Source organism: Enhydra lutris, unplaced genomic scaffold (genome assembly GCF_002288905.1).
Source record: "Enhydra lutris kenyoni isolate GAN:26980312 unplaced genomic scaffold, ASM228890v2 scaffoldscaffold29, whole genome shotgun sequence".
In the NCBI taxonomy this organism is placed as follows: domain Eukaryota; kingdom Metazoa; phylum Chordata; class Mammalia; order Carnivora; family Mustelidae; genus Enhydra; species Enhydra lutris.
In genome coordinates, this window is record NW_019154113.1 from 21,694,887 (window position 1) to 21,720,934 (window position 26,048).

Consider the following 26,048-nt stretch of genomic DNA (forward strand, 5'->3'; position numbering starts at 1 on the left):
AAAAAAAAAAAAAAAAAAAAAAAAAAAAAAAAAGAACCACCAGAGGAGGACAAGGTTTTGCCCTGAGTTGCCCTGAGTCCATCAACAACGAGGGAAAGCGCCCGCGGTTATTGGACAGTTTTTCTTCACCTGAACTGACTGGGGGGGGGGGGGGGGGCAGGCGGGGCGGTGTACTTAACACAAATTCCTGAACCAAGAACAAAAATGCATTTGACAGGATTACAAAACAAGGCAGCAGATTTGGCACTTGCCTTTAAAAAGAACTATCCTAAAACTACGGGGAATATTTAAACCTTTAGCCTGGGAATACAATCTGGGATTTGGACAAACCTCTTTCTTAGTCCATGCTGGCAAATCGCCTCGGAACCCAATCTTCTCCGCTCTGCTCTCTGCATGGGCTGCCTCCCTAGTTCTATAAATGTACATGCCAAATGAAACAAAGTAGCAAAGATGGGATAGAAAACTAATGGGAAACATCCCACAGGGATCTGTGGCCTCTGCTCCCGCGGGACAGTGTGCCTGGTGCTGGCTGTCAGGGTAAGTGCTCTGGGTCATGCGTGGAGCCAGTAAGTGATGGAGCTTGACTCAATCAGCCAGTCTGGCTCTAAGCTCCTGTTCGGCATCAGTGTTTCCCAAAGTGTGCTTCTGTGGACCCCCAGGGAGGTCAGAACTGTTTCCACACTAACGCGAATAGCTATTGGCCCCTTCTCACCGTGCTGCCATGTGCAGCAGTGGTCACATGCCAGGAGCCCTATCAAGCACCTGATCGGGAGAATGGCCCCAGTACTAGCTGTCTCCCACCGCACGACAGTCTCACCGCAACACAACCAGCTTTATTAAATCTGGAGCCTGAACACACATCTTGGTAGTGTTTTAGGTGACTCTGGAAGTCTGCAGAGAGCTCCTGCTGCATACACAAGTGTGAAGACAGCAGGAGCAGACACACTTGCCCAGCTGCTCAAGCTGCAGGCTGCCCCCGTCACTTTTTTCATGGCAGAGGTTTTTTATTCCAAGGAACTGGCGAAGCCTGGTTATTTAGACTTCTGTACAGAGCAGACATTTTCTCAAAAACGAACAAAGTGAGCCTGTCACTTTAAGAAAAATAACAGTATTTATTGCCAAGGACCACATTCAAGCAAAATAAATAAATACATAAATAAAGCTTGACAAGTATCTCCAATTTTTAGAGTCTCTGGTAAGATCAGTAATGATATTAACGACATGTGAGTGGCTGGTACTGTCAGAAAACAAGCATTTGCCAGTGACCAGTGTACGACGGCACAAAACGATTCATCAACAAAGGATCCATTCAAAGTGAAAGACCAGTGAATTTTAAAGTGATGGAACAAAAGTTTTATACACAGTTTGAGATTCTAGACTGCAACTAACCCTTAAGAGACTACAAACTGCCAAGTTTATCTGAAAAGGTTGTTACAACATTCCCTCTTCTGCTGACCCATGTGCGTGACGCCAGCTTTTCTCCTGTAACAGGTTAAATGCAGAGCCAACTACGAGAATCTCACTGTTTGCAAAATGTCTAACGATGCCACTTTTCTCACTAAACCTTTTCGATGGTAATGGCAGGGGTGAGGGAAGGGATAGTTATTTTTAATAAAATATTTTTAAAAATTAATATTTTGCAATTTTTCCTAGCTTTAATTTGTAATGGGATAAATATTACTAGATATAACACACAAATGAAAGTTCTTCAGGATCCCCAATAATTTCAGAGAATATGAAAGTCCAAAAATTTTGAAAATCCACTGCTGTAAATCATACATTCCCAATGTAGATGGTATCACTTCAAGGGGACAAACACCAATTCTTTGGGGGAAGGAGGCACACAAAATAACTCACTCTTCATGTAGAAACACAGATACACGGAATACATAAATAGAAATATGGTATATCTGCGGAATTAAAATTTCATGGAGGTAAAGGCCAATTAGGAAAAAACTATTTTAAAAAGGCTTTTGTCAGGGAAGAAATTAAAAAAAGAGAGCTTAAGAAACACTTGTTCTAAACCACCATTATGCTATGCTGCCTATTAAAGACACGACAGCGATACTGAAAGGTGGGACTTGAAGGGACCTTCTTCAGTGGCACAGGTAAACCTTTCAGCATCTGGCTGGCAATCACAAGCACCCAGAAAAGGGAAATATTCTAGTTCTTTAAAAAAATGATCACAGATTAGAATACGACCACCAAGCTTTTATCCACAATACCTGCTTCTGAGCAATAAAATTAAAAAACATACAGCACTAGCAGTTTCCCCAAGCCGCACAGCAGCAAATTAACAACGACTGTCAGAAGCTGAGCTTTCTTACAAAAAACAGCCAACCATTATCTTAGCAGGTAAAAAGCACAAAGAATTTCATAGGCTATTTAAAAAGAAAGAAAAAAGACAACCTTATTTATTCATCTTTAGGCCACAAAATGTACCTTCTTGTGAAGACACAAAAAAGAACCACCACCATAAAAGGGTACCTTAGTTTATCCCAATGTGCAGGGGCAAAGATGGAGGAGCTGTGGGAAAACCAAGTCCTGCCTGCCCACTGCTGCGCCTTCATGGCCGGGAAGGACTCTGCGGGCCATCAGTCTGGCACTCGGGAGGGAAGGAGGGGAGGACTCTGCGGGCCATCAGTCTGGCACTCGGGAGGGAAGGTGGGAAGGGAATGAGAAGGCAGAACAACTCCTTCACTGCCACACTGTGGCATTATAAAGCTGCAAAGTCAAGGCAGTAAAGAATGAGATTATCAGGGGCGCCTGGGTGGCTCAGTGGGTTAAAGCCTCTGCCTTCGGCTCAGGTCATGGTCTCAGGGTCCTGGGATCGAGCCCCACATCGGGCTCTCTGCTCAGGAGGGAGCCTGCTTCCCTTCCTCTCTCTCTGCCTGCCTCTCTGCCTACTTGTGATCTCTGTCAAATAAAGAAAGAAAATCTTTAAAAAAAAAAAAAGAATGAGATTATCAGACAAACAGAAAAAAGTTCACTAGCATGGTGTAATTTAAAATAACCAAATGTCTATGAATTGCAGAAAATTCAGAAAATGTGGTTTCTGACTCTATTTGTAATCAGGACAAGAGCCAATTATGTTCTCTGCCCTACGATGGTACTGAGCAGTTACTCAGAGCTCACTGTAGGCCAAGAACCATTTCTCCTGGTTTATTTCTCTCTGGAGACCTGTGCTGTTGGTCTTGGTGCTACTGGTGTCCGTGTTTCAAAAATGAGGAACTGATATTCAACGAGATTTAATAACTTGCCCAAGGTCACTTATCTGAGAAGCAGCTGGGTGTCTTTTCCTTTATCTCCTAAAACACAAAGAGAATGACTTTCAGAGTCCATCCTGCCCCTACTGAAGCTACAGCACTGTGAGCATTCATGAATTCTTATTCTTTTCATTTAAAGATAATTTAAATTTTCACTCACTTATTCGACCTCAAGATATTATGCAGCTTTAATTAGCTTAACCAAGCTCTTGAGAAAATTTGTTTTTCAAGTCTTTTTACCTAAGAAATTCTCACTGGCATAAGAAACTCAAGATCAAATATTTTAAGACTGCGAAGAAAATTCATGACCAATTATTAAAATTCTGACAAAGGAACAGCAGTGAGTGGATATAACACAGACTCCATTATTAACTGCAACTATGCCTCAGTTAAACTTCCTTTCCTCTGTTTTGTGTCCTAGAGTTCGAGTCGCCGGGTTCCCATCATTTGCACTTTGAAACGTCCCGTACTCTCTCCTCCGTTCTGTGTTCTGACGCTCAACACTCCACAGCCAGTCTTTTCTTTCTGTTCTGCTGCCTCTCCTCCCAACACACTTCTTTACATTCTCCTAAAGTGCCCCGTTCTCATACTACTGTTTTTGTTACTGTAGAATTGCTCCAGAAAGGAGCGCTAGACCTAGCCGGTGTGTCTTGGATATAATCTACCGCAAGCAACGCAGTTTCCCTAGAAAGCGAGCTGCGTGGGGTCAGGCTGGCATCCGTCTGACCCCCAGCTCTGCCTTGTTTCTCACCTGTCACAGCCTGGACACTCTCCTACACTTGTCCAAGTCTCCACTCCCCAGGGGGGTGCGCGGAGCCCATGTAACCAGATGACGTCAGACAGCGTCTCCAGGAAGTCAGGAAGCACAGAGCCTGGCACACGGCAGAGCTCAGCAGTGCTCTTCCTCTGCGGCTCCTGAAGGCACGGTGCCCTCCGCGCCCGTCCGCTGGAAGCCAGCTCCAGCCCCACCACACTGCTCCTTTCTTGGTGAAGGCCCTCTGCTTCTGCAACGCCTACAACCATCTTGACCTCAGGATCCGTCCCAGTCCTACTTCTTCTGGGTCTGCTTCTGCCTGCCTCCATCCCCTCCACTCTCTCCCTAAAGCAGCACACGGCCTTCTGGGGCACTTCAGCAGGACATCACTCAAGTGCTCTCTAGCAGACACTTCTTTTCCCCCTGAACCCTAAGTTTCTTTTTCAACCCCTTTCCCTGTTACAAGATTTTACTTATTTGAGAGACAGAGCACGAGCAGGGTGAGAGGCAGAGGCAGAAGGAGACTCCCCGTTGAGCAGGGAGCCCGACACAGGGCTTGATCCCAGAACCCCAAGATCATGACCCAAGCTGAAGGCAGATGCTCAACTGACTGAGTCACTCAGGTGCCCCCAAACCCCCTTTATGCCTGATATGCCCTAGGTCCGCTTGTCTTCCCTGCTGTGGCTTGGGCCGGAGCCATCTAGCTCATGTGAGGGTCGCGTCATTGGGGGGAACTATATATTCATTCTTTCCGAGCCAGTAACTAACCCCTCATTTCTAATAGATGAGGTTGCATGGCTCTCATCGGTTGCTTTCTGCCCAAGAATGTGTAAATCAAGGGTTGTCAAATTTTTCTGTGAATGACCAGACAGTAAATGTTTTGGGCTCCAGAGGCCGTACGGTCACTGTTAAATCCATTCAGCTCTGCTGTCCTGCAAAAGCCACCAAGCAGCACCGACACCAACGAGCAGGGCTGAATTTCAAAAACACTATGGTTACGGCCACAAGAATTTGCATTTCTTAGAATTTTCACATCATAAAATGTTACTCTTCTGATTTTTTCCCCCAACCACTTAAAAATATGAAAACTATTCTTAGCTCTTGGGCTGAAAAAAAAAAAAAACTAGGTGACAAGCCCAAAGTCAACTTGTCCATTAAATGAGCAGGTGACTTTAGGGCATCACCACGGACGAGGCAGGGGGCCAGGCCGACACGGGACTCCAGCAGAGGCACTCCACCGTGCGGTTCTCACATCCAAACTGAACGTAAACGTTAAGTATTACTTGCTCTTGGTAAAGTCTCATCTCTTAACTAAGTACATGTTTACCCGCCAGGAAGGGAAAGGACTGGGAAAGGCAGTGTCTCGCCCACACCTGCACCTCGCGCGTGGTTTACACAGAGAGGTGCAGCGACGACGTGGAAAGCGGCAGAACCGCTCCTGGTACAAACCCGCCTCTGCCTAGCACGCGGTCTGCCACTCGCCACGCTGTCTGAACCGTGACGCCAACCAGCTGCCCCGGGAAGACCCCGTACTCCTGAAGCGGGTAGTTCTGGTCTGCCTAGCACGTTCTTCCCTCAGCCCTTCAGGTAACAACCGCCCCCGTGGGGCAAGAACATGCCGTCTGTGTGGGGCACGCCTGGCCGCCCCTCTCCAGGGCCAGTCGGTCCTCTCTGGACTTTACTGGCGCTGCTGGGAAAGAGGCCGACAATGTACACTTCGGGGGCTGGGGCTATGCTCGTCACAAGGGAGAGTCTCCACACGATTAAAATAGGGTAAGCAAAGTCAAAATGGGAAGGGAGGGAGGAGCCGAGATCAAACGGGGACTGAACTCTGGCATCCACCTTGCTGAGGGCAGCTCCGCCTCTGAGACTTCTGATTACGTAAGACAAATCCTGCTCTTGCCTTAGTTCCATCTGGGCTGCTGTCACTTGCAATTCAAAGTCCTTAGGAACGTTAGAATCCGGTAACCCTATAAAACCCCTCCAACTTCAGGGAATATCAGAATCAGTGCATATCAAAATGAAGGTACTGCATTAGTCCAAGTGAGATGTCCTCGACAGGGAAAAAAAACAAACCCAAGAATTCCTAGTACTTATCATTCTTTTCACAGAGAAAAACATGTAAGTAGGGGAGGATGGGACAAGTGGGGAACGACTTTAAGGAAGGCACTTGAAGTAATGAGCACTGGGCCTTATACACGACTGATGCGTCGCTGACCTCTGCCTCTGAAACGGACAATGCACCGTATGTTAATTGAATTAAAAAACAAACAAACCCTATATGAGTCCCGGATGTAAAGCTTAAACTTCCACAAACTAAACACTGTAACTGGCACCCGCGTAAGAACCAGACCACCACCAGGACTCTCCAAATGCATCCTCACACCCTGTCCCAGGTACCCCCCTTTCTCCCAAGTCACTGTGCCGGCTCTGAAACCCCTCTTCCCGCTCTCCAACTTTTATAAACGGAACTGCACGGTGTATACACATCGTTTCCGAGCTCCCGCCGGGCGACCGTGTCTAACCACAGTCCCTAGTTCTTCCTGCTCGCTAGAGCACTTGTGCGCGTGAACCGCTCTCCGCTCTAATGTCGAGAGGGATCGAGGGCTTTCCGGTTCACGAGCACGACAAATACTGGTGAACACGACTGCGCGTCTTTTGCCTGACATACATACGCATTCCTGCTGACTACATACACACATACCAGGAGTGTTGGGTCACAGGGCACACACACATCCCGGGTTTTTGAAGGTTTGTGTCCTATCATTCCAACTTCTTGGACCTATATCAACACCTGTTTTCGTTGAGAAATTTGAAGATGACTTTGGCTTTTCTGAGAAAAGGCACGAAGTGGAAACAGCGCTCAGAGTTTACTCTGCAGCAAGCCGTCTCAGGGGTAGTGTGCACCCCCGTCGCGGGAGTGGTCCCCCGACCCCCTTCCCGCACCACCGCACGCAGCACCTCGGCATCCAGCCGCCACGGCCTAGAACCGCGTCTGTGAGCACCCGTGCTTCGTCTTGGGTTACAGCGCGCACGCGTTAGCAGTGTGTCCTGCTGTACCAGAAGAGCCTAAGCGAGATGATTTTCTGGGTCTGGAAACGCTCCAAGAATCCTCCGCATGGATTAATGGAATGGTGTCTTCAGAGCAGCCCATTCGGCTTCCAGAAGGTTGCGCGGGCTCGCTCTGCGTGTGGACGGTGGGGAGCCCGCATGTGTGTGTGCTGTCGGCCGGCACTGCACCTGTTTCCCGAAGTGGTCACACCCGTCCACACGCTGCTGACCACGGAGACGCAGTCCAGCTACCGCACACCTCACCAGAACGGGGCACAGTCTGCTGCGCTGGGCTGAATGGTGGCTCCGGACACGCCTACGGCCTCACCCCCGGAACCTGTGAACATCACCTTCTAAGGGGGGCGCTTCCTTTGGATTTCCTTGATGGCCTCAACTGCAAGGGGCGGAAGGAGTTCTGCGACAGACGCATGGAGAGGGGAGCGCAGAGCTGGAAGAGGAGGCCATGAGCCAGGGAAGGCTGTAGCCGGCAGGATGTGGAAACGAGGACGGCCTCTCCGGGGGTGTAGCACTGCCAACACCCAAGCTTGGACTCTGGGCCTCCAAAGCCGTGAGAGACTGACCACGCGCGGCTGCTAAGCCTCCCGTCTGAGGAAGCTTGTCCCGGCAGACCTGAGAACCAGCGCGTGCCCTTCCACTTGGGGTGTCCTCTCGGCCGTGCAGCGATGCCGCAGTCGTCTCGTGCTTCCCACCATCAGGAAGGCGAAGGCCGCCGAGCACATCTGCCCCGCGTACTGGAGAGTGGGGTCTGTCCTCCGGTGGAAGCGGCTCCTGCTGGACTGTTAACAGTCCTGAGAAGCTGTCCCGGACGCTTGGTGACTGGGTACGGCTGCGCCTACTCCACGCTCACCAACGTGTCCTCCACCTTCTCCATTTCGGTGCCTCACTTCCCCCATGAAGCCTGCAATCCAGCTGGAGCAGGGGTTTCTGCCGGGCACCGGCCGAGATTCAGACGCGAGCGTTTCTGCACGTGGCTACCGAATTAGCCCACAACCATTCATTAAAGAGACCGCCCTTCCCAACTGCCCTGCACTGGTCCGCACACGGGGCACCACGCACGTCGGAGCCTCTCCCATGCCCTCACCCCTCGTCCCCTCGACTCTTTGTCTAGGCTACTCTGAGCTACTCCAGATTTTGGATATCTGGCATTAGCTCAGGCTCAAATATCAGTTTTTTTCTTCAAGACTGTACTGCTTATTCTTGGCTCTTTGCGTTTCCTTACACATTTTAGATCTGGTTTGTCAATTTCTATTAAAAAAAAAAAAAAAAAAAAAGACTTGACAGGATGGTGTTCGGTCTCCAGGTGTACAAACACGGCATATGCTTCAATTCATTTCGCTCCTTCAAGGTTGCAGTGCGTTGCAGTGTGCTACAGTGTCCGTGAAGAGGTCTCATGTATTGCGAGACATTCCTTGGTACGTGATTTGTGAAAATCAACTCTAAGTGGTTATCTTCTAAAAAAACCTCATTTCTCCTTGTTTGCCGGCAGGCTTCAGGGTGGCCCCCGTGATCCCTCAGGCCTCCGCGGCCCCTCCCCACTGTATCCGCGTGGATCTGGCCGGTCCGCGGCAGGCTGCGCAAGTGCTGCTGTACCACTTCTGACCTAGTCATAAAGACACTGTGCCCCCGCCTGGTGCTCTCTCGCGCTCCAGTCACCCACTGGGCGGGGGTGGGGGGGTGGGCAGCTACCATGGCACAAGGAGAGGCCCAGCCGAGTCACCGAGGCCTCTGGCCAGGAGCTGTGTGAGTGAACGCAGGAGCCAGTCCTCCAGCCCCGCCGCGTCGTCAGAGGACTGCAACCTCACAGGGGACCCAGCGCCTGAGCGACACAGCTCCGCCTCCCCCTTGTTCCCGACACGAACTGTGTGAGATCTTCCGCCTGTTGTTAAGTCGTTAAAGTTTTGAGGCACTTTGTTCCGTGGCAACTAATAGCGTGACGTGAACGTCGTCCCCCGCTTCTCTTCTTGCCCTCTGCAGCCGGTTTCCCACACGGCGGCCTGTGTTCCCGTCGGGGTCGAGGCCCATCACACTGCCGGCCGCCTCAGAACCTGCCAGCTGCTTTCCCATGACCCAGAGCAGACGCCGAACTCCTCGCCATCATCGGCTCCCCCGCGGCCTGACCACACACGCCACCAGCGACACCAGGGCTGCTCCCGTCTCGAGGACTTCGTACTTCTGACGTCCACCCCCCAGACATCCTTCCGAGCAGGTTCCCTCGCCTCCCTCAGGTCTTTGTTCAAATGCCACCTTCTCCAGGAGGACTTCCCATTACCTATTACTTCCCATTGCTCTATTTAAAAATCGCCCCAGCGTCTCTCATGAGCCCTGCAGTTTATTTTTCTTCAATGCCCTCAATTTCAGTCTTAGCTTACTATTAAATTACACTTACTTCGTCTGTCTTCCCCCTACTAAGATGAAAATCTCAGTAACGACATGGATTTTGTCCACTTTGCTCACTGCTGCTTGAGTCACGTTTGGCACGCGGCAGGCCCGCGTGTCTGTGCAACGCACGCACGGGCGAAGCGGCCTGCCGCCGTGCTAGCACAAAACCCAGAGTGCTCAAATATCTACCCCAAGGCAAGAAACGGAAATAAACCCTGTCTGAAAAAAACTGAATTTGCTGTCTGGGAAGAGATCTAAGTCTGCCAGCGGGGGACACTACATACGCGTGCGCCGTGTGTGTACCGAACCACGATCACCGGCATCGAGCTGCACGCCTGTGGACGTCTTCTCCAATTCAGTCGGCTCGGAGAGGCTTCACTTAGCGATTTGGATACCGAATGGCGTAATTCTGTAATGAAACTTAAGCGGCCCTCGATTCTATGTTCTCAAACTGACTTAGATTCCACACCACATACCTTAAACAATCAAGACACAAGTCTTATCTGCACAAAACCCAATCCCTCTCTTTGCAAAAGGCAGGGAGGGGACCCACTCATCGTTTCCCACTGGGCTCCACATTCATGGGCTTTCATTAGCTTTTCTTCTCACAAAAACTAATACAGAATACGGTCTTTGTATATGCAAGAGCCACATGCAAAACCACTTTTCAAAATTCTCTCCCCTTTGACCTTGACGCTTGTAATTCGGTCAGCAGACTGCGCCTCTTGCTCTGGCCCAAAGCCTTTTCAGGACGCTCCTCCCCTAATGCAAATCTCCAACTCGGCTTCCAGTATCTGTAAATGAATCTCTCCCCCAGATTTCTTCTGCGTGATATGGCCAACCTCCACATTTCAATCTCCCCTCTTCCCCCTGAAGCTCTACAACTCCTTTTATGTGACTGGCTTTACTATTTCCTTTTATGAACATGACTCGTACACTACTTTCTGTACCAAACACTGCAGAATTTTACACATATCCACTCCCTGAGTCCTCAGAACTACTCTGTGAAGTGGGGGCTGTCACCATCCTCCTTCCCCAGATGAGAGAAGCGAGGCCTGGAAAGGTCAGGCCCACGGCTGCAGGCCACACAGCAGGTTAAGGGACGGAGCTGAGCCACCCCGGGCTGTCAGGCTGGAGCCCATGCTCTCTGTCAGAGGTTCCCAGGGCTTCTCTTCAGACCCCTGGGGGCCCTGGAGGTCCTGTGGCGGTCCAGGTCAGACGTGGACTTGCTACTTGTCTGTGCTACAGTGCCGACAGGTCATGCAAGAGCGGCGGGGGCCACACAGCCGGAGCCTCCGCAGGACAGCAGGCGTCCCGGTGTCCTGCTCACCTCCACAGTCTTCATCCGCAAAGTCTCACAATAAGGAAACGCCCCGTTCACTTGTGAGTCTTCTGGGTGAAGCCATAAAACTACGGATGTTACTCAGTTTTATTACTGTTGACACTCCTTGTGTTCTCCGTCGCGGACACTCTGCACCACAGAGCAAGGTCCTCCGCGTGCCCGTTTCCCTGCCACACGCCACCCTCCCAGTCCGCACACGGCCCAGCACTCCAGGTCTCATCTCAGGGCAAAGCCTTGTAAGGAAACACATCCACACCGATTCCAGGAAAAGAATGGACAGTGTCGTACAGGAATCAAGGCCGTTCTTTAATATGAACTGAAATACCAACGATGAGTGGATAACGTGGTCGGTAAGGACGGAGAGTAACGCGGAAAAGAAAAAATATATTAAATACACACGCCAATTACTTAGCGCCTTCAGGGCTGTATCCCCAGCAGTGCCGATAAGGGGCTGCTAAACATTTTTCCTAAAGGGCCCAAGAGTAAATGACTCAGGCTGTACCCTGTGACAGTCTGTCACGACTACTCAGTCGCACGTCTGTAGTGAGAAGGCAGCTGCTGACATTATAAAAATGGATGGGCCTAGCTGGGTTTTAACAGAAGTTTTGTTTACAAAAAGAGGTCGCCAGCAGGGCTTGTCTGGCTTGCGGGCCACGGTGGGCCAGTCCCAGTTCTAGATCAAAAGCCAGGCACACGGGGAATTCTCAGACGCTGGATGAACAAGTGGATGATTTCCAGAATGCTTCAGGTGGAACATTATCAGGAAAGAGCAAAATTATCCAACACTGAGTCCGTTTTACTTCCTTTTGCCACAGCTCTTCGGACAAGGCTGTCCTGCTTGATATGGTTATTGTGGCGCCTCCTGATCCTCCTGGTCAGCCAGAAGTTAGGAGCCGGCTCTGCTCTCAGGGATCAACAGATGCGCAAGGACAGGAATACTGCCGTGTGGCACCTGCACGGATGTCACCACGACATGCAAGACGACAAGGACAATGAGCCCCATCAGCCGCAAAGACACAATGCTAAGCAGCCGACCAAAAACACGTTTGGTGCTCTCCTCTCACGGGGGCTTGGACAACACACAGATGCTCGAAATAACTGCAAGCCATCCCCGACGCTGATTCTCCGTCTCCCACTAGAACGCGCTACGCGGGGGCGGGGGGGGATAACAAACACGGGAGACAGGCCTAACGACGAGTCATCACCAGACAGCAGCACCCGCACAAGGCGCCCGCCCTGGACCGCGGCACAGTGGACGCGACGGAACGGACGATCTCGGAGCGGGCTCTGACTCTGCCGCCTTCAGTTCACATCAGGGGTCTGGTTCCTCGTGTTAACGTTTGGTGATGACCCGTCATTTTTAACTTGCAGGACTTGGGGACAGCACAAGAGACCATGACTGCAGAACACCTCGTGCCCCGTGAAGTGTGACATAAACCTCCGACTCAGCGGCTCTGGCGAGGCCCCTGCGCGGTGCCGCGTGTTGGGGGCAGCGGCCGTCATCGCGCCGAGACCCCACACTGGCCGCAGGTAGCGGCGGGCCGGCGCACGAGGGGCGCCCTCCCCACACACCGCGACCACCCACCAGCAGAGCCCCGAACACCCCTCGCCGCCGCCCGATCTGGGCCCGGGGGGCCGCCCGACTTCCGGACCACAAGGGAGAGCGCGCGGTTTCGGAGACTCCTCTCAGAGGCTCCTGAAAGGACACACGCTATTCCAGACAACTGCCAGCAAAGAAGTCACCGAGGGCTCATCCTTAGTGTCCCGAGTGTGCGGTAACGGCAGGCCGCGGTCTCACCAGGGCGGCGACTCCCCCGGGCCCAGGACAGAGGGAGGTGAGAGCGGCTCTGCGTGCGGACTTGCAGGCCACAGGGAATCCCGTCCCCTGGGATGGGAAGGAGGGCACCGCCAGCAGGTCATGAATGTCACCGCCATGGCTTGTGGACCTCCCGTTGCTCTGAAAAGGATTTCGGGCGACTTTAAACGTGCGTGCTGTATGACATGGGAAGCAAAATGGTCTGTTCAGGGAAAAATGGCAGGAGAAACAAGGAGCAGTCAGGTATGTTGTCAAGAAGCAAAACCCGTGCCTGTCAGAGCACACTGTGAGTGAGAAGCCGTCCACCGGACCCCTCTGCCGAGCAGCTACTACAGAGAAGGCAGCGGCCCGCAAACAGGTAAGATACCTGAAAGGAACAAATCCGGGCGATCCGCTCCAAGTCCCCGGGTCAAGCGCGCAATGCCAGACGGTGAGCCACTGGGGCGCGGGGTTGAGGGGCCGTCACCCACACTCTAGGGGCCACCAGGCCACCAGGTCAGCTCAGAGGCCGCTCCCCCTCTGGCTTAAGATATGCAGCCTAGGTTTCCAGAGGTGGTCACTCCATCTTAAATTCTCCAAAGTTGTTCCCTAAATTAAAAAATCAGATCAGAAGGCTACACACTTCAGATGTGTACTCGTAAGCCCTCAATGAAGATGCCAGCTCTTGTCACCATACGCGAGGCCCTGTGCTATGGCCTCACGTAAAGTATCTCCTTCAGTTCCCGCCGTATCCATACGAGGGAGGTTACGGGATCACACCTGCAAGCCCTGCTTTTCAATCAGTTAAGGAAACTGAAGTTAGACAGGCCAGTCACTGCCTCCCTGTGGACGCCCCCCTTTCATACACTCTGCACTGCGCACAGCTCCGAGCTCCTGCTGTCCTGCTTGTGCGACGGGAAACACCTCCGGACGAGCCAACTAGACCTGGTTGACCCCCTGACTCCACGAACCAACCCTACGTCAGCTGTGGGGATGGGGAAGAGGCAGAACACTGCAACATAAAAAAGACACCAAGGCCATAAACTTCTCGCAATTCCATAAAGTTTTTCATTCTTTTAGACTGTCTTTAGTTAGAACAGGTATCTGTCGAACTGCGTTCTGCTCCCTGAGGAGAAGCTAGTGAACAGTGTGTGTCTGTACCACCCAGAACCGTGTTTCTACTTCCTGGAACACCCCGAGCTCCTGCACTATTTCTAAACATACAGAGTGATCATCAGGCTGAAATCCAGACTACTCTGAGCCGTCGGGAGGATCGTCCCACAGAGAGAAAAGTCCCCGACAAAACTGCCAGCCGGTCCTTCCCGAGACGCTTGAGACTCACGTACCACCACGCCACCGCCCTTCAAGGTGCTCCGAGATCACAAAGCACTGCACGGCCCCTACACATGAGACGGCTCGCTTCACCATGCCGCGGTCACTACGGACAGAACTCAACACTCCGAACACTGCTTGGCCCCCTCACTGCTCCTCTGTTTGTAAAAATGTTGTAAGGACTTTTATAAATTGCCTAAAAATCACTTTACCTAAAACCGGAGGAAATATACCTTACCTTCACCAAGATTTCTCAAGAAACATTTTTGCTTCCTTTCCTCTTCCTTTGTGGACTTAAGTCTGATGCAAGAGCCCATTTTTGTGCTCCAGACAAGTAAGAGTTTTGTGTCATCGAGAAATGTCACATTTAATGTAACTTCACGACGTACATTCAAATCCACAACCCAGAAAACACACTAGCACCTGCGGCTGCTGAGACTTGGAGCAGAGATTCCTGTTCTGCCACCAGGGAAACAGCTCCTGCCAGACCGGCCTGAAGATACCTCACTTCATGGTCTCCAAACAGTCCTGAAGCCTTTAAAATGTACTCTCTGAGGATGACTATACTACTTGGTGTTCCTCTTCTGGAAGAAGAAACAAAAGTTCAGTAGTAACAGTATTTTCCTAGTATTAATGACTCGCGCACTCAAGATCCCACACCAAACGAGAATGTCTGCCTTCCAGATTACAGGCACTAAGGCACAGAAAGGCTTTAAATCACTTGCCCAAAAAAACACGCCGTGACAAGGGCAGAGTTGGGACCCGACCCCACACGGCCTGAGTCCTCGCCGCGTCACATGGCCTTCCACAGCCCAGCACCTCCAGGTTAAGGTGCACTGCAAAGGACAGCAGCACAAGTCAGGACGCAGTGACTCTGGACGACACTCGGTCACAGACGTGCAAGCAGATCAGTGACAGGGTGACAGGGCGGGGGCAGGGTGAGCAGGGCAGACGCGAGGCTCTAGGGGGCCGCGTGCATGTGCCACCAGCAGGCACTTCCTGGCCAGCAGGTTCACTCATTTCTTAGCACCGTCCTCTACCTGCGCGGCACCAGACGAACACAGCACGCGGAGAGCGGGGCTCAGAGACGTGCAAGGAGCACCAGAGCCTGGGGCCAATCGACCACCGCACAACTTCCCTTCTCAACCCTCCACGGCTGCAGAAGCTGCTCTTCCCTGCTGTGTGTCCTTTCTGCCCGATCTCATCTTAAAAATCAACGCTTCATTAATAGGTTCTGCAGGCCCCCTGCACCTCGAGTTTCACTTTTGGCACTATCCGGAGAGAGGGGAGGGAAGCGTGCCGGGAGTGCCGTGAACAGAACAGCAGCACCTGGTTCTGCCCGTGAGGCGCCACGTGGCTCCAGCTGGAGAGTTCACGCTCACACTGCAGGCCTTAGTCACCACGACACGAGTAGATTCTAAGAGCTTTTCTTTAGAGCTACTGAAGGCTCAGGAACGAGACAACCCCTGGATAGTCGCACACTGGAACCTTGACTTTTCCGCTGCTTTGAGAGGTGGCCACATACCCCTTATCTCGGCCCTGTGCCCCCTGACCACTTTCACGAGAACAGCCACGCTCGGGGCGCACTCCCTATGGGCTTCCTGAATGCCCTCTCATTCACCGATCCTAAAGACTGTCAACCGTGACTTTCCTTCCACTAAGAAAGACATTTGTGATGTGAAAAAGAAAGTAAATTCATCTTCATGAAAATGCCATTCATTCCATTCCATGTGTCCCTGAACAGTTAGTAAGATTTTGTCAAGTTTTATCTATATGCCCATCACTTTGCTCACATCAATGTCTTGTATTTTAATCACCTCACCTATATGCACCATGTGTTCTTCTAAGGGGAGAAGCCATTCAAGAGTCTTATTCCTAAATCCATGTAGGAAAATACACCCCAATACAAAACAAAAACAAACAAATAAACAAAACAAAAATTAAAACACAACCAGGGGAGATGGGGGGGGGAAATCAGCTCCCACCCTTGCTGGCCTCAAGTTGATTACTAAAGCAGTAACTTTTACTAAAAGAAAAAGAAAAGAATTTTTTTCTTCAACAGGTACTTAAGATTATCAAAGCAGTTTTAAAACACAAAAAGCTGGGAAGTTTCAAAGACGTCCTAACTGCATCTAGGGAACAGGAGTTTATTTATTTGGAAGTATATGCTCTCTCTGGTTCAAAAGAACTATTTAAAAATTATGAAATTTAACTGTAATTTAAATTATGAAATTATTCCCAAGAGCAATTTCCTACATTATTATGTAACATCATATTCCCAAAATACATTTTTATGGTTATCTGGTAAACATAGTAATATAAAATGGCTGAAACCAACTACAAAACAAACTGCAATCTTAAGAATTATAACTTTTTGCTTCACTGTAAGATTAGTAATGCAAATTCCAATGCTTAAAATAATTCTAAAAAAAAAAAAAGATGCATGGTCACTAATGGTCACAAATGATACTTAGCTACGGTTTTTCTCAAAAATATTTTATAAAAATCTACCACCCACTCCACCCTCCGTATCCTACCCACCAGAAAGAAACAGACCCTATGAAACGTGTCATCATGCTGACTTAAGTGTTTCTTCACTTAGATTTAACTACCCCCAGCGACCTGGGGCTGCGCGTTAAGTCTACTCACACAGTTGAGGTCGATGGGCAAACAGCTGTCCTGTATCTCGAGACACACATTAGCCTCCTGCCTTCCCTAGCCTCATAAGCAGATACTTAAAGTCTGAGTTTTATGCAAGAAAACATTGTAAAGCCTTCAGTGTTTTACCGCAGCAGACTTCAGATTCATTCCTGTAACACATTTAACATGAAACAGAGTTGAGACAGTTAAAATTGACTGTGTACATTTTAATTGTCTAAAATTTTAAGGAGTGCTTTCACTATTATAGCTACATAAAGAGGGTTGTTGAGATAAAATTAAGAAATAAAAACATTTCACTTGCTATTTGACACCAACGTAAAATACAGCAATATGTAACTTTACCAGAGATTCTTCTTCACCTGGCCCCAGGTGAGGTGAGCAAAAATTATTTTCTACATAGCCATTCATACCCCAAATAAGCAAAACTAGGTCTTTTTCCGCTTCTCTAAAGTTTAATTTATTTAGCATGAACAGCCAGAACTAAAGAACGACTGTTACGACCAGACAGTCAATGGGAATGACTTCAATGGCCCCAACAATATCCCTTGGGACCCTCCTGGGTAGGGAGAATGAGATCCTTGGTCCTGTTCCGACAGAAATAAAAGCCAGGTTTTCCGACATTTACTATGAACGTTGACAGCACACTTACCCACAGATTCACATGTCTATAGTACCATTAGTGCTACAGACTGATCAAGTGTCAGAAGGCTTGTCTGGAAAACAGAACTGCATCCGATCAGAATGTCCTGGGATACACAGGTAACTACTTCCCCTACATGTGTCACATGGGCCTCAAATTTCTACAAAAAGTTTTAGGAAATGCTTTAGCACTTTACAGAGTAAACTTACTATTTATAATAGCAACACGATTTAGAAATACCATGAGAAGTACATCCCAATTCTTAAATTTCGCTAACTTTTAAAGTATTAGTTAACACTGAAATGAGCTACTGTACATTTGTTTTGCTCTAAAAGAGGCATGTTTATATTCTCCTTATACTGTGCAAAGAAATGACTTAGGAATTCAAGCCTCATGAGAGCTGTTACTTGACAGAGTACCTTTCACGCGAGCTGAAGCATGTGTTCCAGAGTGTCCCCCTGCTGCAGCAGAACTTAAGCTTCCTGAGGGAGCCTACCATCAAACACAGCCGCTAACGAGGATGGAACAAATCTCAGGCTGTACCACCGGAGTCTGCTCTCTGCACAGTGACAGCAATAAACGTCTGATGGCTGAGCACGGTGCAGGAGGCCCCGTCCTGACGGTTTACACGCATGCTTACTCCTCATTCCATCTGAAGAGGTGGGCGCAGTGATTACCAACTCTGTACAGATTATGCAACATGAGGAGTCTCGCGACGCTAGGAACTTGTTGAAAATCACAGAGCTAAGAGGCAGAGACAGGCCTTGCATCCAGACATACTGGTCTCCGAAGCCTGGGGCTTCAGGTATCAGCTAAGATCACAGCAACAGCAACAGCGGTCCCGCGTCCTGATGAGCCACACTGAGAACGGGAACCGGACGTGGCCCCCACGGGAAGGGTGGCGCTAATGAATGAAGGCCACCGTGCAACCAACGGGCTGGCTACAAGTTCAGGAAGATCTTCTGTCACAAGATAGGACTGTGAGAAACCTGGAGAAAAGCCCCAAAGGAACGCTTTCTGAAGGACCGCTCAAGAGGGAAACGGAGCGGGCTTATCTCACGTGGTACAAAGCAGAGTCTGCAGCCACGCGTGCAAGTCTCGGAAGACGGGTTCCAGCTCACCACGAGACCCTCTCTGACGCGAAGGAACCCAACGGCCGGAGCAGACGCCCTCCAGAGCACGGAGCCTGCGCCGTTCCGTACTTGAGCCTCAAGTGCCACTTCAATGACCAGCTCAAACCGACGGCCGCGGCCAGGTCAAACCCACTGCGGGCACAGACTTGACAGGGAGTCGTGTGCACCGAGTCTCCAAGTTACTTCCCCACACACTGCTTATTATGAAAGGAAAAATAATTATGCTTTAAGTAGAAGAACCTGGCGGATACCACCTCAACCGAAAGATCAAAAGTGAGCATCACCGCTAACGGGACAGGTGGACGTGCTGCCGCCAACGCGCCGCACGGAGCAGCACACGTCGCCAGTGAACAACCCTGCCGATGCCACGGCCCCTAAACCGAGTCACAAGGATACGCCGGACAAGCCCAGCTTGAGGGGACTCTGTCAGGAAATGGTCACTCTTCAAACAATGCCAAACGGTCCTGACTCAGGGAGAACAGAGAAGCACAATAACTAAACCCAGTAAGGGATTCTGGGCTGGATCCTGGACTGGAGAAAAATCAATGAAGGAAGGACATATCGGGAAAAAGAGAGAAATCCAAAAGTGGACTGGAGGAGAGAATTCTATCAGATCAGTATTGAATTTCCTTTACTCGGTAACTGAACTACCGTTGAAAATCCAAGACTGGCCTTGTCAGAATATATAAATGTGACGTGGTAAAAGGACAGCATGCACACTACCTATGGTCACACAGTTCGGAAAAAATAATATGATAAAGAGTAAGAGTGAATGTGGCAAAGGGTTAACAGTGGTCAAATCTTGCCAAGGGGTATATGGGAATTATCTGTATTATCTGTATTATCAATGTAACTTTCTATAAATGTGAAAATAAAACCTGAGAAAAATAAATACTTGAAGCTGATGTTCTAAAGATTCTGAATACCTATCAAGTGGGTCATTGTCCCAATCTGATCTCCATATACTCGAAGTCCAATCCGACAGCAATCCAAAGTCATCTGATGACCTAGGTGCTGACTTGTCATAGTGCTCGGGTTTAAAACATCCAACGCTGAGTGCTGCACGACACGTGCCGTTCCACACTGATGACAGGTTTGACTCCATGGATCTGAGCCCTGTGCATGTCCGCCTCCTCCCGACCCTGCCAGCCTGCCGCGGCCTTCCCCAGACCACAGCACGGTGAGGGAAACAGACCTCTCCCACCGAGCGACTGCTCTTCAACGGGGAACACAGCAGAAGGGATGCCTCCTCGCTGAACACTGCACGATCAGTTAACTTCTGCTTACAAAGCAGAACCAATGGAGGAGATGAGAGACCAATAATGTGCAAGAAAACAGTAGAATAAATGTCCCTCCCCAAACAAACAAAACTCGATAATGCCAATAAAACGCTGACAAAGCACACATTGACTACAGAGCACCTGGAAAGACAAGCTAACACGTTCATCACGGAGAAGCTAGCCAGCCCCCAAATGGGTAATATGCAAACACTGTAGTGGCGTGAAGCCATAAAATAAAGAGGAAGGAGAAAAGAAAACAGCGAGAGGGAACATGAGAAGTGAGAACGGCCCCACACGAGCACACTGCTAACACCCCGCTCGCCTTCCTCCCCGGTGTCCTGGCCTATTTCTCCCTCCACGTTCCACTTCGGTTTAGTTCTCCTCTGTCCTCTAGCTCGCCTACTGTGGGTCTTCGTGAGACTCACAGCTATGGGAGCACGGCTGACTACCGTATGACAGTCCGCATCTTGTACCCATACTCCCTCCCCCCCGCTTGTCAAGAGGCACAGAACAGCAGTCTCTCTGTTGGGAGAGATCGTACAACAGTTTGCTTGGGAAAGGAGTGGAATGATAGCAGGCATCACTAGCTCACAGTCGAACAAAGAAGGCAGGAATTGGAGGGGTAGAAAACCTGCAAATTTAGAAAGTCAAGGCAGAGCAAAGATGACCTGGGAAGAAGGGATGAATTTTAGTCTCTCACAGTCAGTATACTTCCCATCAGGCCGAAGCGCCCCATGCACAGTATTTACTGTTCTTTAGCTAATTCCAGATCAGCTCTGTTACAGAGCTTGGCCTCCTCTGGGGCAGGCTCCCTAACAGATTAATCTCTGTAACCCAACAGCAAACACCACCTTGTTTAAAGAAGGCACTTAACAGGCCCTTACAGATTCCTAACGGCAAAACAGGCAAAGGTACTTTATCCCAAGCCCATCCCTGTGTTTGACACCATTTTCTCAGGCAGCACGTTCGGAAATCCTCTGTCCACCGATGTATGCACAGCTTTCTAAACCTTCCTCTGATCTCAACTCAAACTCTAGCCTCTGAATGCTGCAGGTTGATGCCCTTTTAATAAAAGATTCAGAATAATCCACCTTGTGAAAGATGATAACTCAAACCTAAAATTTAAATCAATTTTGAAGCCCAAATTCCTAATTTAAGAAATATGGGATGTGAGGGGAACGTGGGTGGCTCAGTCCATTGAGCATCTGACTCCTGGTTTGGGCCTGGGTCATGATCTTGGGGTCACGAGTGCTCAGTGTAAAGTCTGCTTGAGATTCTCCTTCTCTGCCCACTCCCAAATAAATAAATCTTAAAAAAAAAAAAAAAAAAGCAGCATGGAATGTGTCTGTGGACATTTGTATATATACATATGCATCTGGGAGGGCACGAAGCGAGTTTTCAGGCATCCCTTGATTCTAAACGGACTCTGAGCCACAGCGCCGAGGAGATTATAACATACATTTGTTAGCAAATATTACGCTTCATTAGTCATGAAGTCAGACCAACAGAGCCTGCAGCTGAATTTCCAGCAAACCCCATCATATATATATATATATATATATATATATATATATATATATATATATGTATATATGCATATATACATAAAATGTCATAAGCCTTTACCTGTAGCTTCTTATGTAGACCCTTCTGGGACCATACTACGTAGCTCCCAACTCTCAGAGAGGAGGTGCTGTAGAAAGAAATAAAAAAGGCTCCAAAAAATAAAACTTAGTATGAGGTAGAGATACAAAGGGGTCGGAGACAGAAGTACTGTAAAATAGCCACGGTTCAACAAGCCCATCTAAAATTCAGCTTATTTTTCCAAGCAAGTTTTAAATCAGGAATACCATTTAAGAAGAGGTTTTATAGAGAAGATCAAAGGTAGTAGCTTTTTTCGGGAAAGGGAGAAGATAAGGACTGTAACAAAGGTGTGAAGAATAAGAGAGTAACAGCTAACAATTCAGCTCTTTCTCTAGGACAAATTTTATCTTCTGGTCTGTATAAGGTTTTTCTGTCTTCCCTCCCAAAACCATGAGACAGAGACTGACATGAGTGAAGCCCCGACCGCTAGGTTTCTACACGCATGTGCACACAAAGGCTTGCGCTCAAACGTTCACGGCGGCCTTATTTACGCCAGCAGGCGGTGGCAACGGTCCCGACAGCCGTCCAGTGGTGAGCGGACAAACTGTGACACACGCGCACCGTGGAACGCTACTGAGCAATGAGAAGAAGTGAAGCACCGACGAGCAGGCCCCGCGGCTGCGTCTCTAGGGCACTATGCTAAGTTCAAGAAAGACAGAGGACCACCTAGCGTGTGATCCACATCAGAGGAAATGCTAGAAACAGCCACCAGACAGAATGGAGACCCAGGAGCCGGGGTGGGAGAGGAGGTTAACTCCAAAGGGACACAAGGACACTCTCTGGGTAACAGAAATGCCCCACAACATGATCGTTACAGTGGTGGTTCAAATACATTCATTTGTCATAACTAAAACTGCATGCTAAAAATTAGTAAATGTCACTGTATGCAAACACACATCAGTAGAGCTGATTTCATGAAAGAAGACAAAAGAAACAGCCGTTCCGATGTAGGACGTGAGTGAGTTATAGCTATGTGGGGCACAAGACAAATATTACAAGTTGAAGTTACACCAAGAGGAGCCACATAACTGATGAGTTCAAGTTCCTGAAAGTATCTGTGTACTATTAAGTCATTATTTTATTTTTTAATATCTTGAAAAAACTTTCTAAATAATCATCCTCATTTAGATATAACAGAGAAACAAACTTTCCTTTTCTTACCTTCTCTCTCTACCCACTTCTTTTATCTTATCACTACCTTGAAAACGATTTGGTACCTTGAATAAGATCAACCTGGGCTGCTTTTCATTTATTTATTTTTATTTTAAAGTAAGCTCCGCACAGGGTGCCTGGCCGGCTCAGTTGGTTGAGCATCTGATTCTTGATCTCAGCTCAGGGCATGAGTTCATGCCCTGTGTTGGGTTCTACGCTGGGCATGGAGCCTACTTAAAAAAATAAAAATAAAAATAGAAAAATAAAGTAAGCTCTATGCCCAACAAGAGTGAACTCACCACCCTGAGATCGAGAATCACATGCTCCACTGACGTTGCCGGCCAGGCACCCCAGGATTGCTTTATAAATAACACACGTTATTATTTTACAACAAGCATAAAGGCATGAATAGGAGCTTGAATAAATTCACCATCAATTTTCAAAGCTGGGGGGAGGGAGCTTACAATTCTAACAAATTCTACTAAACATTAGTTCCTGGTCCTAGATTTTCAAGTACAACTGACATGAATTTACTGCATTTCAACAAAAGCTGCCTCCCACATAAAGCCAATACAGCTCGCTCTTTTCATCAGGAATTGCTTCCGAATGTTTACTGATTCTTCAGAAAATACAGGGAAAGCAGTTTCCTCACACTGCCTTGCTCAGTCATTAAAGTTATGTTACAAAATAATTCATGTCCCTAAAGAGTTTTCTCAAATCAAAGCTTCCGTTTAAAAAAAAAAAAAAAAAAAAAGATTTTTCTCTTGAAAAAGATCAGTGACCAGTATTCAAATATAAAACCTAAAGATAAACTTATAGTTAACTAGGTAATTTGAGCCAAGAGACTTCTTCAGGAACTTAAAAGGAATTTAAAAGTATTTTTAAGGGCGCCTGGGTGGCTCAGTGGGTTAAGCCACTGCCTTCGGCTCAGGTCATGATCCCAGGTTCTGGGTTCAAGCCCCACATCGGGCTTTCTGCTCAGCGGGGAGCCTGCTTCCTCCTCTCTCTCTGCCTGCCTCTCTGCCTACTTGTGATTTCTGTCAAATAAATAAATAAAATCTTAAAAAAAAAAAAGTATTTTTAAGAAAAATTATAATTCATTTCAAACATTTTAACTTGTTTACCACGAAGTTCAAATGCCCAAAATAATAGCTATTTTTTAAAGATTTTTTTTTTAATTTATTCATTCAACACTCCCAGGCATACACCTTCCGTGAACCCACTCACCCATCCGCTGCTCTGCAGAGCTTTGGGGATGAAACAATGAAGACACAAACCCAGCCTCAGTGAGTTAGGTGGGCTGCTTTCTCCCATAATTCTCACCACTTACAAGTCTGAATAAATTGTTACTACCCATCTAATAAAAAATGTTACTACTGAATAACTGATGTTTTATTGTATTTATTTTTAAAGTCTGTATTTATTTATTTGACAGAGAGTGAGCGAGCACAAGCAGGGAGAGCGGCAGTGGGAGAGGGAGGAGCAGGCTCCCCGCTGAGCAGGGCCCCCCCCCCTTGGGGGCTCGATCCCAGGACCCCGGGATCATGACCTGAGCCAAAGGCAGACAGACGCTCAACTGACTGAGCCACCAGGTGTCCCTGAATAACTGATGTTTTAAATACTATTTTTAGTTTATTATCTTGTTCACAGAGAATATAGGATGGAATTTTTTTTAACTTCCAGCAATCATGAAATCTTTTTTTCTACAAAGCCTTTCATTAATCCCAGTTAAAAATTATCGTGCATATAAATACTATCTCTTGCAAGTGGGGTAAACTATATGGAGAAAAGCAAACACAAAAGCAGCCCTGCCAAGAAACACAGCACACGTTAATACATAAGTCGCCTTCCCTCTCAAAGTTAAACTGTGTAATTAATGTGGCCCATAACAATCTGGTAACATGAAATGTCTTTCCACTTCATTTCTAACACCGGACACAGCTGCATTAAACAGGTATTCTAGGCCCTCAAATGTTCACACAACGCATCAACGTGTGACTTGCACTTACCCACACCGCAAGAACCAACCCCGAGCCTCTTACAGACCCATCAGAGGAAATTCAATCTTCAGGTAAAAACCGAATTCCCAGTCTTTTTCATCTTAATGCTCAGGACCAATCAGAGAATGACTGAACAGTGTAGAACACACTAACCCGATTTGAATTAGCAACTTTTTCTCCTTCGAGGGCATTAAACAGTCAGCAGATTAATCCACAGCAACCTACAAACAGCCCACCAGATGAGGAGTCTGTGTGTAAGGCTCCTACCTTCTCTCCCTTCTCTTCGGGACACCGACGGCACCCAGGGCTCACTGTACACGAGCACGGTCCGCGTACCAGTCTCTATCCCACATCATTAAAATACCCGCACGTATACCCGCACCACCTCTACTGCCAAAGGAAGTACCGGTGACTTGACTGACTTTCAGATCTTCCTCAACTAGGAACAAAAGGAGAACGAAAGCAGAGCGTATTAGCTTTAGAGCTACTTAGGAGTGATCGACCCCAGAACACGCATTGACCGTGGTCTCCGCATCACGCAGAGATCGTCTTGATAACCGAAGCTCCTATGTTCGTGATACCGAGTTGGAAATGTTAGGCAGGCCTGAATCCGTCATCCCAAGGCCAGACCTTCCTATTTCTGGTGTGGTCATAAAACACAAAATAAACTGCTCGCCACCAGAGTCTGAAGCCATCGAGCATTCAGCCAAGAACTATTTCTACTTCATCAACGACGGGTCCTGTAACAGCTCCTTGGTCTAAAGTCTTAACTGACTCCAGCGCTGGCCTCAATACACCGCTAGGAAGTTAGAGTCCCCATGACCTGGCTTTTAAGTTAGCCCAAAGCAAAGACCCAAGGAGAGCAGGATTCAAAATTTCAAGAGAAAAGCAGGTTTGAAGAGTTCTCCTGAACTGATCTCCAAACACGATTTCCCTATAAAACCTTTCCATCCGTGCTTCTCAAATACACGGATGTCAGCATCAGAAAATACCACACGGAAAGCTGGGACCCATTTCTCAGCAGATGCTGACGAACAGACCAAGGGTACTGATGACCAATCAGCAACCCTCGGTGCTATTTTTCTCTAAAATATTTCACTCTTGATTCTCTTAAGAAATTAAGACAGCATTACAAAACATTAACATTAAAAATTTTACCTAAATGAAACTCATCTGATGAAAACAATCAGACAAGAGGTGCTCATAACCATTTCCTTCAAAGACGTATTTAATTATTCCGAGAAAACTAAGTTACAGAAGAGTGAGGATGGCTTAGGGTTCAGGCACACACAGACCAGCGAATGACGGGCAGATTCCTCAGAGGTGCCGGTGCCACTCCCCCTACCCTCCACGCAGCCTCTGGTTTCCCGTGCACCCCCTTACCTCACTGTTAAAAACCCCCAATTGCCCCCATAGGTTTACTATACACATTCTACTGACGAAAAAGACAAGACCAGCGAAATCTTACTTTGGAATTATTTGCTTTGATGACTTTCTCTTCCTTCTACTTGCCAAACGGGGTCACGCCTGTTACAGAGACTTCTCCTCTGAAGAAAAACCTAGATTGTGTGATCCAACAAGACACAAGACGTTGCTGG

General features: G+C 48.3%; 1 protein-coding gene across 7 annotated transcripts in view; it reads right to left on the reverse strand.

Annotated features, from left to right (window-relative positions):
* The window catches only part of LOC111152715 (zinc finger AN1-type containing 6), a 57,660-nt gene that overhangs the window by 15,871 nt on the left and 15,741 nt on the right, over positions 1–26,048 (reverse strand). Inside the window, exons 1-2 of one of the 7 annotated variants that reach the window (XM_022511290.1) lie at positions 21,281–21,614; positions 16,590–16,750 (exon numbers count right to left, since the gene is read on the reverse strand). The exons of 1 other annotated variant lie outside the window; for it this stretch is intronic. The gene's annotated coding sequence lies outside the window, so the exon portion shown is untranslated. Of the gene's footprint in view, positions 1–330; positions 1,076–4,017; positions 4,425–16,589; positions 16,751–17,250; positions 17,520–17,660; positions 19,225–21,280; positions 21,615–26,048 lie in introns of those variants that run through there. 5 more of the 7 variants (XM_022511293.1, XM_022511288.1, XM_022511289.1 and 2 more) reach the window with 5 other exon arrangements.